The sequence below is a fragment of the Chiloscyllium plagiosum genome, chromosome 5, assembly GCF_004010195.1.
Source record: "Chiloscyllium plagiosum isolate BGI_BamShark_2017 chromosome 5, ASM401019v2, whole genome shotgun sequence".
Taxonomy (NCBI): Eukaryota; Metazoa; Chordata; class Chondrichthyes; order Orectolobiformes; family Hemiscylliidae; genus Chiloscyllium; species Chiloscyllium plagiosum.
The window spans coordinates 85,775,489-85,790,493 of record NC_057714.1 but is presented as its reverse complement, the minus strand read 5'-3'; the positions used below and the strand labels follow the sequence as shown (position 1 = coordinate 85,790,493).

Below are 15,005 nucleotides of genomic sequence, written 5' to 3'. Positions count from 1 at the left end.
TCACTGTGGCATCACTCTCTTCACTGCGCCACCACACTCTTCTCTGCACCATCACTCTCTTCACTGTGCCATCACTCTCTTCACTGCGCCATCACTCTCTTCACAATGCCATCACTCTCTTCACTGTGCCATCACTCTCTTCACTGTGCCATCACTATCTTCACTGCGCCATCACTCTATTCACTGTGCCATCACTATCTTCACTGAGCCACCACTCTCTTCACTGTACCACCACTCTCTTCATAGCGCCTTCCCTCTCTTTACAGCGCCAGCACTCTCTTCACTGTAACATCACTCTCTTCACTGTGCCACCACTCTCTTCACTGCGCCATCACTCTTTTCACAGCGCCATCACTCTCTTCACTGTGCCATCACCCTCTTCACAGCACCACCACTCTATTCCCTGTGCCATTACTCTCTTCACTGCACCATCACTCTCTTCACTGCGTCAGCACTCACTTCACTGTGCCATCACTCTCTTCACTGTGCCATCACTCTCTTCACTGTGCCATCACTCTCTTCACTGCGCCACCACACTCTCCACTTCGCCACCACAATCTTCACTGTGCCATCACTCTCTTTACAGCGCCAGCACTCTCTTCACTGTGCCATCACTCTCTTCACTGTGCCATCACACTCTTCAATGCTCCATCACTCTCTTCACTGCGCCATCACTTTCTTCACTGTGCCATCACTCTATTCACATCACCATCACTCTCCTCACTGCGCCATCACTTTCTTCACTGTGCCATCACTCTCTTCACAGCGCCATCACTCTATTCACTGTGCCATCAATTTCTTCACTGTGCCATCACTCTATTCACATCACCATCACTCTATTCACATCACCATCACTCTCTTCACAGCACCATCACTCTATTCACTGCACCATCACTCTCTTCACTGAGCCATCACTCTCTTCGCTGTGCCACCACTTTCTTCACAGCGCCACCACTCTCTTCATAGCGCCACCACTCTATTCACTGCGCCATCACTCTCTTCACAGTGCCACCACTCTCTTCATAGCGCCATCACTCTCTTCACTGCGCCATCACCCTCTACACTATGCCATCACTCTCTTCACTGCACCATCACTCTCTTCACTGTGCCAACACTCTCTTCACTGCGCCATCACTCTCCTCACTGCACCATCACTCTCTTCACTGCGCCATCACTCTCCTAACTGTGCCACCACTCTCTTCACAGCACCATCACTCTCTTCACTGCACCATCAATCTCTTCACAGCGCCATCACTCCCCTCACTGCACCATCACTCTCTTCAATGCTCCATCACTCTCTTCACTGTGCAATCACTCTATTCACATCACCATCAATCTCTTCACTGCGCCATCACTCTCTTCACTGTGTCACCACTCTCTTCACTGTGCCACCACACTCTTCACTTCGCCACCACACTCTTCACTGTGCCATCACTCTCTTTACAGCGCCAGCACTCTCTTCACTATGCCATCACCCTCTTCACTGCGCCATCACACTCTTCACAACGCCATCATTCTCTTCACTGTGCCATCACTATCTTCACTGGCCATCACTCTATTCACTGCACTATCACTCTCTTCACTGCGCCATCACACTCTTTACTGTGCCATCACTCTCTTCACTGCACTATCACTCTCTTCACTGCGCCATCACACTCTTTACTGTGCCATCACTCTATTCACTGCACTATCACTCTCTTCACTGTGCCACCACTCTTTTCACTGCACCATCACTCTCTTCACGGCACCATCACTCTCTTCACTGTGCCATCACCCTCTTCACTGCACCATCACTCTCTTCACTGTGCCACTACTCTTTTCACTGCGCCATCACTCTCTTCACTGTGCCATCACCCTCTTCACTGCACCATCACTCTCTTCACTGCGCACTACTCTTTTCACTGCGCCATCACTCTCTTCACTGCACCATCACTCTCTTCACTGTGCCTTCACTCTCATCACTGTGCCACAACTCTCTTCACTGTGCCACCACTCTTTTCACTGCACCATCACTCTCTTCACTGTGCCATCACCCTCTTCACTGCACCATCACTCTCTTCACTGCGCACTACTCTTTTCACTGCGCCATCACTCTCTTCACTGCACCATCACTCTCTTCACAGCACCACAACTGTCTTCACTGCACCATCACTCTCTTCACAGCACCACAACTGTCTTCACTGTGCCATCACTCTCTTCACTGCCAAAGTAGATTAATAAAAACACAAAAGAATTAAAAATGGAAACAAAGAGAAGCACACAGAAAGGACGCGCCCAGGCTGATCATGCATGCTGCCTACTCCACTGTTGCCATCTTGGATTCAAAGAGGAGAAAGTGAGGACTGCAGATGCTGGAGATCAGAGCTGAAAATGTGTTGCTGGAAAAGCGCAGCAGGTCAGGCAGCATCCAAGGAGCAGGGGAATCGACGTTTCGGGCATAAGCCTTCCTGGAGAAGGGCTTATGCCCGAAACGTCGATTCTCCTGCTCCTTGGATGCTGCCTGACCTGCTGCGCTTTTCCAGCAACACATTTTCATCTTGGATTCACTCTCATCTCACTTCTGGAATTCAGTTCTTTTGTTTATGTTTGAAACAAAGCTGTAATGAATTCAGGAGCCGAATCACCCTGGCAGAACCCAAATTAGGCAGCAGTGAGCAGGTTATTGCTGAACAAGAGCTGCATGACAATACTGCTGATAACACCTTCCATCATATTGCTGATGACTGAGAGTAGACTGATGAGGCAGTAAATGGCCTGGTTGGATTTGCCATGGCTTTTGTGTGCATGACATAAGTGGGCAATTTTACACCTTGTCAGGTAGATGCCAGTATTGTGATTGTATTAGAGCAGTTTGGCTATGCACATAGTATGCTCTGGCATACTCATCTTATTACTATTGCAGGGAAGTTGTCAGGATCCATTGCATTTGCAACATCCAGTGCCTTTAGCCATTTCTGCACACTATGAAGAGTGAGTCAAATTGGCTAAAAACTGGTATTTGCACTCAGCATTACTGGCTGAAGATTGTTGCGAATGATTATGTTTTGCACCGACATGCTGTGCTCCCCCATCATTAAGGATGTGGATGTTTGTGCTTTGCCCTGTCTATCACTTGCTGTTTGGCATGCATTCCTGTTTTATAGGTCATGAGGTTGTCTTCAATTTTAGATATGATTGATGTTGCTCCTGGCATGCCCTCCTCCGATCTTCATTGATTCCCTGGCTTGATGATATTGGTTGAGTGGGGTAGATTCTGGATTAGTGGTGCTGGAAGAGCACAGCAGTTCAGGCAGCATCCAAGGAGCTTCGAAATCGACGTTTCGGGCAAAAGCCCTTCATCAGGAATAAAGGCAGTGAGCCTGGAGCATAGAGAGATAAGCTAGAGGAGGGTGGGGGTGGGGAGAAAGTAGCATAGAGTACAATGGGTGAGTGGGGGAGGGGATGAAGGTGATAGGTCAGGGAGGAGAGGGTGGAGTGGATAGGTAGAAAAGGAGATAGGCAGGTAGGACAAGTCCGGACAAGTCATGGGGACAGTGCGGAGCTGGAAGTTTGGAACTAGGGTGAGGTGGGGGAAGGGGAAATGAGGAAACTGTTGAAGTCCACATTGATGCCCTGGGGTTGAAGTGTTCCAAGATGGAAGATGAGGCGTTCTTCCTCCAGGCGTCTGGTGGTGAGGGAGCGGCGGTAGATGCCAGGCCATGAAGTTGCAGATTATATTGGGGTACACAGTGATGGAGTCACATAACTTCATCTCCACAAGGACTGAGGTGATGCATCTTACTGATATAATCACACTCATACTAATACAGTCATGTATTGACACACCAGCAGCTGGCAGATTGGTAAGGATGAGGCTAAGTATGCTTTTCCCTCCTGTTAGTTCCCTCACCACCTGCCACAAATTCAGTCTAGCAGCTATGTATTTCAGAGTCTGACCAATCTGGTATGTAGTTGTGCTCCAGGACAATCTTGGTGATGGATATTGAAGATTCCCCCACCCAGAATACATTCTGCACTCTTGCTATTCTCAATGCTTCTCTCAGTTATGTTCAATATGGAGGAGTACTGATTCATCAGCCCAGAGTAGATATGGAGGAGAGGAGTGTGTTATGATGTAACAGTAGGATGTATCCTTGCTCATGTTTGACCTGATTCCATGAGATTTAATGGGGTCTATACTCAATGTTGAGGACTCCCAGGGCAACTCCCTCCAAACTGTATATTACTATTCTGTCACCTCTGTTGGGACAGGACAGATGTTTTCTTGGACATTGTCTGTGAGTGTGACTGTCAGGCTGTTGCTTGACTCATCTATTTTGGCATAAACTTCCAGATGTTGGTCAGGCCAACTTTGCAAGGTTGATAGTGTTATGTTTGCTGTCGCTTCCAGTGCCTTAGTGGATGCCTGGTTTTCTGTCCATATTAATTTCTCTTTTGAGTTTTTTCAGTGGTTAATATGAATTGCTAGGCTATATCAGAGTGGAGTTAAGAGTCAATTACTGTGGGTCTGGAATCACATGTAGACCAGGAAAGAATGACAGTTTCAGTTCCCTGAATGATATTGGTGAACCAGATGGGTTTTTACGACAATTGACAACACTAATAGAAATGGAAAATGTGCGAGAAATACAGCAAATCTGGCAACATCTGTGGAGAAACAGAGTTAATATTTCAGGTTGAATGAGATCTTCAGAAGAGTTTCTCCAGGACTTTCTGTTTTTGTTTCAGATCTGCAGCAGTTCACTTTCATACTCCAGAAGGCTGTGGAGGCTAAGTCATTGAATGTATTTAAGGCAGAGATGGATAGGTTCTTGATTAATAAGGGAATCAAGGATTATGAGAAGAAGGCCAGAAGAATAGAGTTGAGAAACATATCAATCATGGTTGAATGGTGAGGCAGGCACAATGGAATGAATGTCTTAAATCTGCTTTTATATCTAATAGTTTAATTATGGTCTAAGAATATTACCCAATCCATGGTTTACTAGTCCAGCAACAGTGCCAGTGCGCTGTTGAAATGCTGATGAAAAGATTATGAAATATCTTTTCAGTATAATTAAAGCTCTGATGACAACTTTGGAAAAATTTTACAAATGCACATTTTCCATTTATCTTTAACCATATCATGAGCATGAGATCAGATGGGGTCAGCACTCTTGGGATTTTAAAATAAATCACTGGAAAAGCAAATGAATGTTTCATGACAAATGAATATCAGTTCATGTAATTTCAAACACTGAACATTGCCATTCCTGAAGAAGGGCTAATGCCCGAAACGTCGATTCTCCTGTTCCCTAGATGCTGCCTGACCTGCTGCGCTTTTCCAGCAACACATTTCCATCTCTAATTTCAAACAAAGAAAGGCCACTGCAAACTAAGGTTTCTAACTGAAGTTTCATGTATTCCAGGAGGTTTCATAATACGGCCATTAATTTCCCCCAGCTAATCGAGCCCATCATTGGTCACTGAACATTGCCACTCTTGTGCCATCCCAGGCAATGTGAAAAAACAGACTCTTTGCTATTGATGATGACTATGAAACAACTGTTGGTTATCATTAAAAAATCTATCCGGTCCACTATCTATCCTTTTGGGAACAAAAATTGTCCTCCTTGCCTGGTCTACACATCTGTCTTTTCATTCATCATCTCCAAACTTTTTGTAATGAATTGTTGAAAATGTTCGTAAATGCTAAGTGTTAAACAACACACACTTTACTAACCCCCCCCCCCACCCCGAATTTTCTTTCCAGTTCCTCACAGCGCAGCTCAGGAAATTAATTGATCCCTGGAGACTCCTGAAAAATCTGGGAGGGTTGGGAACACTTACTGTGAACTTGGCCCCAGAGATCACAAATGCTATCTCTCCCACTGTTTCAGTACAACTGAAATCGATTCAAATGCAATAGCCTGTTGTGGTATGAATTATGCCACAATATATATAATACATTAATTTGTCATTTCATTACATTATTGAATGTTTTATCATTCATCACTGAAATGATTGTTTACCTATTATCCTAAACTCAGTTTGTGCTGTTCAGTGGCATACTGACTGGGGTTTGGGGGTGTGTGGAGGGTGGCTGTAAAATTGGATACAACGCTGGGGTGACTTGCTGGCTCCCAATCCCAATGCAATGTTATATATGATAGGGAGAGTTTGGGAAGTCCACATGCTCCTTGGCCCTTCCAGCCCAGTGGCAATGCTTCCCAAAGCCTGAAACCTGTCAGGTCTCGCTCCTGGGTCTGTGAGTGGGAAAGGGAAAGGTTCCTCATTTACGGTCCCCGCAAACCCATTGAAGGTCTCAACCTAGGATCTGTCCCATCCAACCTCTGCTTTTCCCTCCCTACCCTGGCCTGCTAATCATGGGCCCTTGTTCTTTCATCCCACTAATGCCTTTGCCTATTAGTCTGACACTGAAACCCCATCACCCACACCCCGAATCCCAAACTAGCTTTAATTCTGGCCCCATGGTTCCTTGTTTCTGGAGCCTAGAGCAGTTAGCACCAGCAGTGACCACTGCTTCAATGGGACCCGAGAGTTGCTGGCCATTTTATTGATGGAGACAGAATGAATGTTTAGTAACTTACCTCTTATCCTTTAAATCCATGCTCCTAGTACTGATGGTTGAGGAGATAAAAGGAAAGTGGGAGCTGATTTAGGTGCTGACCCTTCATCTATTCCAGAGAAGAAGACCCCATCATAGATTTGATGGGGATTGAAGACTGAGGCCATGATCGTGTACCTAATTTTAATCTGCTTATCTGTAATAAATCTATTTCTGCTCATTCTGGTATGCAGCCCAGAATTGTACTTTGAACATTCAAAAATATCTTTTAACAAACAGTTTCAACAAACTTGCATTTCCATTTCCTACATTCTTTAGTCTAAGTTTCCAAACAAAAATGAAATTGCAACATATGGTATTTCAACTGGATAAGCATAATTCAAAGCGAAGACCTGGCTACACTTGCTGTATATGCACACAAGAGTTCTAACCACACCACACTGTTTTGCATAGCTGCCTGCTATTTATCAAGTCAGTGTGGTGTTATTTAGCCCAATCATCAGTATCAGAAAAAATACCCACCAAAAGCAAGGGGTTAGAAGATTAAATGGCATCTTCCTCAATTTTTCAACTTCCTTTCCCTTTAATGCTAACTCTTGCTTTTTCTTTACAGTGTATATGAGGCATTGCTTCATTGAGCAAAGCTTCTGTGATTTTCACTTCTCCTTCAACAACTTACAGTTTTGAATTCTGTTTCAGGACTATCGTGTGTCATGGCAAACCTATTCTAACACTCAGGAACAGTTTCAGAACAGTAACTAGGAGTGGTAAACGTACCTCAGCTTTCTCCACCTGAGAGAAAGTGAGGACTGCAGATGCTAAAGAGTCAGAGTCGAAAAGTGTGTCACTTGAAAAGCACAGTAGGTCAGGCAGCATCTGAAAAGCAGGAGAATGGCGTTTCAGGCATAAGCCCTTAGCACAGGAACACTGAGGCCAATTGTAAAATCTTATCATCGTTTGACTGAGATTATTTAATTCAGCATGAGCCAGAAATCAAACATATGAACAACACAAGAATCTAGAGCAGCGCAAGTCATTCAGCCCTAGCACCTGCTTCATTATTCAGTAAGACTGTGGTTATAGAACATAGAATAATACAGCACAGAACAGGCCCTTCGATCCTCGATGTTGCGCCGACCTGTGAACTAATCTAAGCCCATCACCCTACACTATCCCATCATCATCCATGTGCTTATCCAAGGATTGTTTAAATCTCCCTAATGTGGCAGAGGTAACTACATTGGCAGGCAGGGTATTCCAAGCCCTTACCACTCTCTGAGTAAAGAACCTGCCTCTGACATCTGTCTTAAATCTATCACTCCTCAATTTGCAGCTATGCCCCCTCATACAGATGTCATCATCCTCGGAAAAAAACTCTCACTATCCACTCTATTTAATCCTCTGATTATCTTGTGTGTCTCTATTAAATCCCGTCTTAGCCTTTTTCTCTCCAATGAGAACAGCCTTTCCTCATAAGACCTTTGCTCCAGACCAGGCAACATACTGGTAAATCTCCTCTGCACCTTTTCCAATGTTTCCACATTCTTCCTGTAATGGGGCACTCCGAACTATACACAATACTCCAAGTGAGGCTGCATTAGCGTTTTGCACAGTTGCAGCATGACATCATGGCTCCGGAACTCAATCCCTCTACCAATGAAACCTAACACACTGTATGCCTTCTTAACAGCACTATCAACTGGGTGGCAACTTTCAGGGATCTATGTACATGGACACCAAGATCCCTCTGCACTTCCACATTACCGAGAATCTTTCCATTGACCCAGTATTCCGCCTTTTTGTTATTCTTTCCAAAGTGAATCACCTCACATTTATTTGCATTGAGCTCCATTTGCCACCTTTCAGCCCAATTCTGCTGTTTATCCAAGTCTCCCTGCAACTTGCAACATTTTTCCCCACTGTCCACCACTCCACCAACTTTAGTATCATCTGCAAACATACTAACCCATCCACCTATGCCTGCGTCCAAGTCATTTATTAAAATGGCAAACAGTAATGGTCCCAAAACAGATTCTGGTGGCACACCTCGAGTAACCAGACTCCAGGCTGAATATTTTCCATCAACCACCACTCATTGCCTTTCTACAGAAAGCCAGTTTCTAATCCAAACTGTTAAATCACCTTCAATCCCATGCCTCTGCAAACCCCCACCCTCCTCTAGCTTATCTCTCCATGCTTCAGGCTCTCTGCCTTTATTCCTGATGAAGGGCTTTTGCCTGAAATGTCGATTTTGCTGCTCGTCGGATGCTGCCTGAATTGCTGTGCTCTTCCAGCACCACTGATCCAGAATCTGGTTTCCAGCATCTGCAGTCATTGTTTTTACCTCGTTGATTTTCTCCAATAGCCTACCATGTGGAACCTTATCAAAGGCTTTACTAAAGTCCATGTACACCACATCAACTGCCCTACCCTCATCCACATGCTTAGTCACCTTCTCAAAAAACTCAATGAGATTTGTGAGACATGACCTGCCCTTGACAAATCCATGTTGACTATTTCCAATCAAATTGTTGCTTGCGAGATGATTATAATCCTCTTATAATCCTTTCCAAAACTTTTTCTACAACAGACATAAGACTCACTGGCCTATAATTGGCTGGCTCATCTCTACTGCCCTTCTTGAACAAGGACACAACATTTGCAATCCTCAAATCTTCTGGTATTAAACCTGTAGACAATGACGACTCAAAGATCAAGGCCAAAGGCTTGGCCGTCTCTTCCCTAGTTTCCCAGAGAATTCTCGGAAAAATCCCATCCGGCCCAGGGGACTTATCTACGTTCTCACCTTCTAGAACTGAGAACACCTCCTCCTTACTAACCTCAATCCTTTCAAGCCTAATAACCCATGTCTCAGTCTTCTCTACAATATTTTCCTTTTTCTGAGTGAAACAGATGAGAAATCTTTGTTTAGCACCTCTCCGATCTCCACAGGGTCCACACACAACTTCCTACTTCCATCTTTGACAGGCCCTATTCCTACCTTAGTCATCCTTTTATTCCTTACATATCTATAGAAAGCTTTAGGGTTCTCCTTTATTCTACGCTAAAGACTGCTCATGTCCCCTCCTTGCTCTTCTTAACTCTCTCTTGAAATCCTTCCTAGCTAATCTGTAACTCTCCATCGCCTCATCTGAATCATCTCACTTCAACATCACATAAGAGGTTGGTCTGACTGTGATCTCAACTCCACATTCCCACCTACCCATGATAATATTTCAACTCTTGGGTCATAAAAATCTACCTCTGCCTTGAACACAATCAAGGCCTCTGCTTCCACCACATTTTAGGGAAGCAAATTTCAAAGATTCATGTCACTGTGAGGGGAAAGAAGATTGATAATCTCTGTTTTATAATCAGCAACCTTTAACTTTTAAACAGTGACCACCTAGTTCTGAACTCTCCCATAAGAGGAAACATCCTTTCCGCAACCACACTGTCAAGATCTCACAAGATTTTATGCTTCACTAAGTCAACTTTTACTCTTCTCAACTCTCGATGTGGAGGTGCCAATGTTGGACTGGTATGGACAAAGTTAAAAATCACACAACACCAGGTTGTAATTCAAAAGGTTTTTTTGGAAACACTAGCTTTCAAGGTGCTGCCTCTTCATGTGGTGGTTGTGGAGCAGGACCAGAAGATACAGAATTTATAGCAAAAGGGTTACAGTGTCATGGAGCTGTAATGATATATTAAACAAACTTAGATTAAGTCTTGCATCTTTTAAAATGGGATATGCTGGTTTAGGATGTGTAATATGTAAATTCGAGAACTCTTTTTAAGTTACATTCTTCTAAACTCCAGTGAATACCAGTCTAGCCTGTCCATTGTTTCCTCAAAAGACAACCAGCTCATTCCAGGTATTAGTTCAGTGAACTTTCTGTTAATTAACTCCAATGCATTTACATCCTTCCTCAAATAGGGTGACCAATAATGTACAACCAATAAGGTCTCAACAGTGGCCTGAATATTTAAAACATAAGCTCTCCATTTTTGTAGTCAGTTTCCCTTGTGATAAATAAGAACATCCTATCAGCTATCCTAATTAGAACACCCAGACTTCTTGACTTCTCAGAGCTCTTCAATCTCTCACCATTTAGGTAATACACGTTTTTTCATTTTTAAAAAGATTTTCCTGCCAAAGTATACCACATGAAATTTTCCCATATTATTCTCTGTTTGCCACATCTTTACCAATTCACTTAATCTATCAATATGTTTTCTTTACTCTATCCTTCCAGTTAAGATTCAACCAATCTTCTATCTATGCCAATTTGCTATTCCCTATATCATCACCATATCATGGTATTAGAGTGTTACGGGGTAAACCCTCCTGCTTAATTTAAACCAGCAACACAGAAAAGATATGTCCCGTGCAGTAATCTATGAAAATTCAAGTGGTCAAGGACTACTTAAAGTAAAAGTAACAACTTTGTTTCTTAAAGTATAACAGAGAATAATTAAATAACAATTATTTACAACTCCTTCCTCTAACCTATGTTTTACTTTTCCTTCTGTGGTACTAGTCTGATAAAACCCCTGAGTAAGATTTACTAAAATTCAAATTTCAAAACTAGCCAGCTGTCAAATCTTCTCTTATATCTTCCTCTGTCTTCTTTTCTTCTTCTTAGGGATTTTCGTTTCACAGGTCACTGATCGATAAAGGTACCTTTACGAGAGCTATTTTCGGGCAGTCTTTTTACATGCTGGTGGTTTGGCAGTTCTCCCTCAACTATTCAATTTTTCTCAGTCTTATACCCCAAAAGCATTGGATTGTGTCATTGGCTTTTAATATTGTCAATTACTAAATTCAACCTGGATTGGAGTTTGTTTTTTTTGGGGTACAATTTAAACTGATTGGCCTAATTCAAATTTGTTTTTGTCTCCAGGCAACCAGCTACACTAACTGCTGGACCAAAAGATTACATTGTATCTTGTTCAGAACATTTGGTACTGTCAGGTAGTTCTGCTAGCTTTTAACTTTCTTAAAGGTACAGTACACTCACAGCTTCATAACACAGTGCAGAGGAGTCCATTTGGCCCATTGTACCCTCACCGGCTAGTTAAATAAGCATCATTATCGAGTGCTAGTCTCCTGCATTTCCCAATACACTTATTTATCCAAATAATCATCCAGTGCCCTCTTGAATGTTTCAATTGAACCTGCCTCTACTACATTTCCCAGCACTGCAGTCCATATCCTATGTGCTTGCTGAGTGAAAAAAGTTATCCTCACTTCACTCTTGGCTTCTTATGGATGGCACTTTAAATTGATGCCCTCATGTTCTTGTTTGTTTTATAAGCTGAAACAGATACTCCTTATCTGTTCTATCTAGCCCATATACGAAAACATCTATCAAATCTCTGCTTAGCCTTCCTCTCTCCAAGGAGAACAGAACTAAGTTCTTCAATCTCTCCTCATAACAGAAGTTCCTCATTTCTAGTGCTATTCTCGAATATTGATTCAGCACTCTGTGTGGTGGTATTCATGTCCTTCCCATGACATGACACCCACAACTGTACACAATACTCAGCTAAGTGTCTTTTACAAGTTCAATGTAACCTCTCCAGCCTACATAGTTCCCCTTAATAAACGCCACATTACCTCATTTTAATTTAACAATATCCTTACCTATTTTATTTAGCCCAGATGATAGGCGAGTGGGCAGATGCATGGCAGATGCAGGTTAATGTGGATAAATGTATGGTTATTCACTTTGGTGGCAAGAACAGGAAGGCAGATTACTACCTCAATGGAATCAATTTAGGTAAAGGGGCAGTACAGAGAGATCTGGGTGTTCTTGTACACCAGTCAATGAAGGCAAGCATGCAGGTACAGCAGGTAGTGAAGAAGGCTAATAGTATGCTGGCCTTCATAACAAGAGAAATTGAGTATAGAGCAAAGAGGTGCTTCTGCAGCTGTACAGGGCCTTGGTGAGACCGGACCTGGAGTACTGTATGCAGTTCTGGTCTCCAAATTTGAGAAAAGACATTCTGGCTATTGAGGGAGCGCAGACCCAGAGAGTGGTGGCTGTGTGGAATGCTCTGCCACAGGGGGCAGTGGAGGCCCAGTCTCTGGATTCATTTAAGAAGGAGTTGGATAGAGCTCTCAAAGATAGTGGAATCAAGGGTTATGGAGATAAGGCAGGAACAGGATACTGATTAGGAATGATCAGCCATGATCATATTGAATGGCGGTGCAGGCTCGAAGGGCTGAATGGCCTACTCCTGCACCTATTGTCTATTGTCTATGATGCATCTTTCTCAAACAGCTTTTCTTTTCAACCAGTAAATCCTCGTATTTTTGCTGAGTCATGTTAGACTAAATCTTTCAAAGAATTGCTAAATATCTCCATAAAAGTTTGCCAGAACAATTTTATTTTTTTTTAACCTAATTTCCAAGTTCACCTTAGCCAGCTTTGTGTTCAAACCCTAGAATTTGAGAGCTAGTGAAGAATTTCCTCGAATTTCTTTCTAAATTGACCAATTTTCTGTTGTGGTTTGGCTCTCAGGAGATGTGTATCTGGGCTGGGTAATGTGGGAGGAAGAATCAAATATTCATTTTGATAACACCTTTTCTGGATACTGCCTGGCTGCGTGGACCAGCTAGTCTTTTCCTGTCACTTTCTGTACATTGTTCTGTTCAACAGTGTTAATGAAGTCAGGCTCTTCAACTTGTTCCAGTAGCTCAGAGGTCTTATAAACTAAGAGCAGACTTTCTGTTTGACATTAGGCATTAAAGTGAACTTCACCTACACTCAGAGATGGGTCACTTTCTCTCACTCGATCACATAGTACTCAGCATATTACATAACCATACACAAGTAGCTTGGCAAATTTTGTGGAGGGGTGTGCAGTATTCCCCACCTCTGCTGACACCTCCAGCGATTGAAGATCCTGGTGCCATCTTTCCAGGGTACCCATACCTTGCCAGTCAGAAGCATCACTTGTGTTCTTGTTCTGAACATGTTCTGGCCCTTCCACCCTGCATCCCTCAACCAAGTTAAAAATCACAAAGTTATAGTCCAACAGGTTTATTTGGAAGTACAAGCTATCGGAGTGCTGCTCCTTTGTCAGGTAACTAGCTTGCACTTCCAAATAAATCTGTTGGACTGTAACCTGGTGGTGTGTGATTTTTAACGTTGTTCACACCAGTCCAACACCGGCACCTCCACATCATTCCTTATCCAGGACAGACTTCCAGAATAATTCTGCAAAGATGAGTTACAGGCCAGAAGGTTATACAGAATATAAAGAACAATTAAGATTAACTAAAAGATTAAGAAGAAAGGGGAATTTAAAATACAAGAGAAAGCCAGCTAAAATTATAAAAAGATAATAGTCAGTTTCTTTGGGTAACTGAAAAGGAAGTGAGTTTTGGCCCTTTGGAGAGTTAATAATGGAAAATAGGGAAGTGGTAGATATATTGAATAGATATTTTGCAACTGTTCTCACTTCTCAAGAGAAGTAACATCCAGAAATAATTGTATATCAGCAAAAACCTTAAATCAAGGACACTGAGACAACTGTTATAATTAAAATCTCTTAAATCTCCTGGTCCTGCTGGATTTCACAGGGATGCCAGAAGAGTGACTATGGAGATAATAGATGGATTGGTTTTAATTTTCCAAATTTCCCCAAATTCTAGAAAGGTCCCATCAGATTGAAAATATCAAAAAGGGAAAGGGAAAATAGAAAACAATAAGCCAGGTGGTCTACCAAAACTCAGCAAAAATACTAGGAGCTATTAGTTCAAAAATTATAGCACTGCACTTAGAAGATCTTAAGGCAACAGGCAAGGTCGGCATGATGTTATGGAAAAGAAATGTTTTCTTTTTGACTTATTTATGAGAGTTCTTTCAGGAAGTAACAATATAGTTAAGACGAACTGTTGGATGTGTTGTTCTCAAGGTTCTAGAATGGATAAAACAAAGTGCCACATCAAATATTAGTGTGGAAAATATGAACTCAGTGTTATGGGCAACACACTTGCATAGATAGTGGATTAGTTTGTTAATGTGGATGTAAATAGGTAGTTTTTGAATTGACAGAATGTGACAAGTGATGTCCCCATTATATCAGTATTGGAACCTCAGTTATTTACAATTTATCGCAATGTCTTGGATTTGAGCCGGAAGTGCTGAGTGGATGATTCATCCCAGCCTCCAGTGGACCACAGCATCATAATACCAGTCTTCAGCCAATTCGACTCACTCCGTGTGATATCAAGAAATGTTTGGAGGCACTGAATAATTCAAAGACCACAGGCCCTGGCAACATTCTGGCAATAGTACTAAAACCTTTGCTCCAGAATTTGCCACTCCTCTGGCCAAGTTCTTCCAGTACAGCTACAGCACTGGCATCTACCTGACAGGGTGGAAAATTGCCCAGTGTGTCCTATACACAGTAAGTAAGACAA

General features: G+C 42.7%; 1 protein-coding gene across 1 annotated transcript in view; it reads left to right on the top strand.

The window, feature by feature from the left end:
- The window catches only part of LOC122550067 (amyloid beta (A4) precursor protein-binding, family B, member 1 interacting protein), a 108,864-nt gene that overhangs the window by 62,196 nt on the left and 31,663 nt on the right, over positions 1–15,005 (top strand). The gene's annotated exons all lie outside the window — the stretch shown is intronic.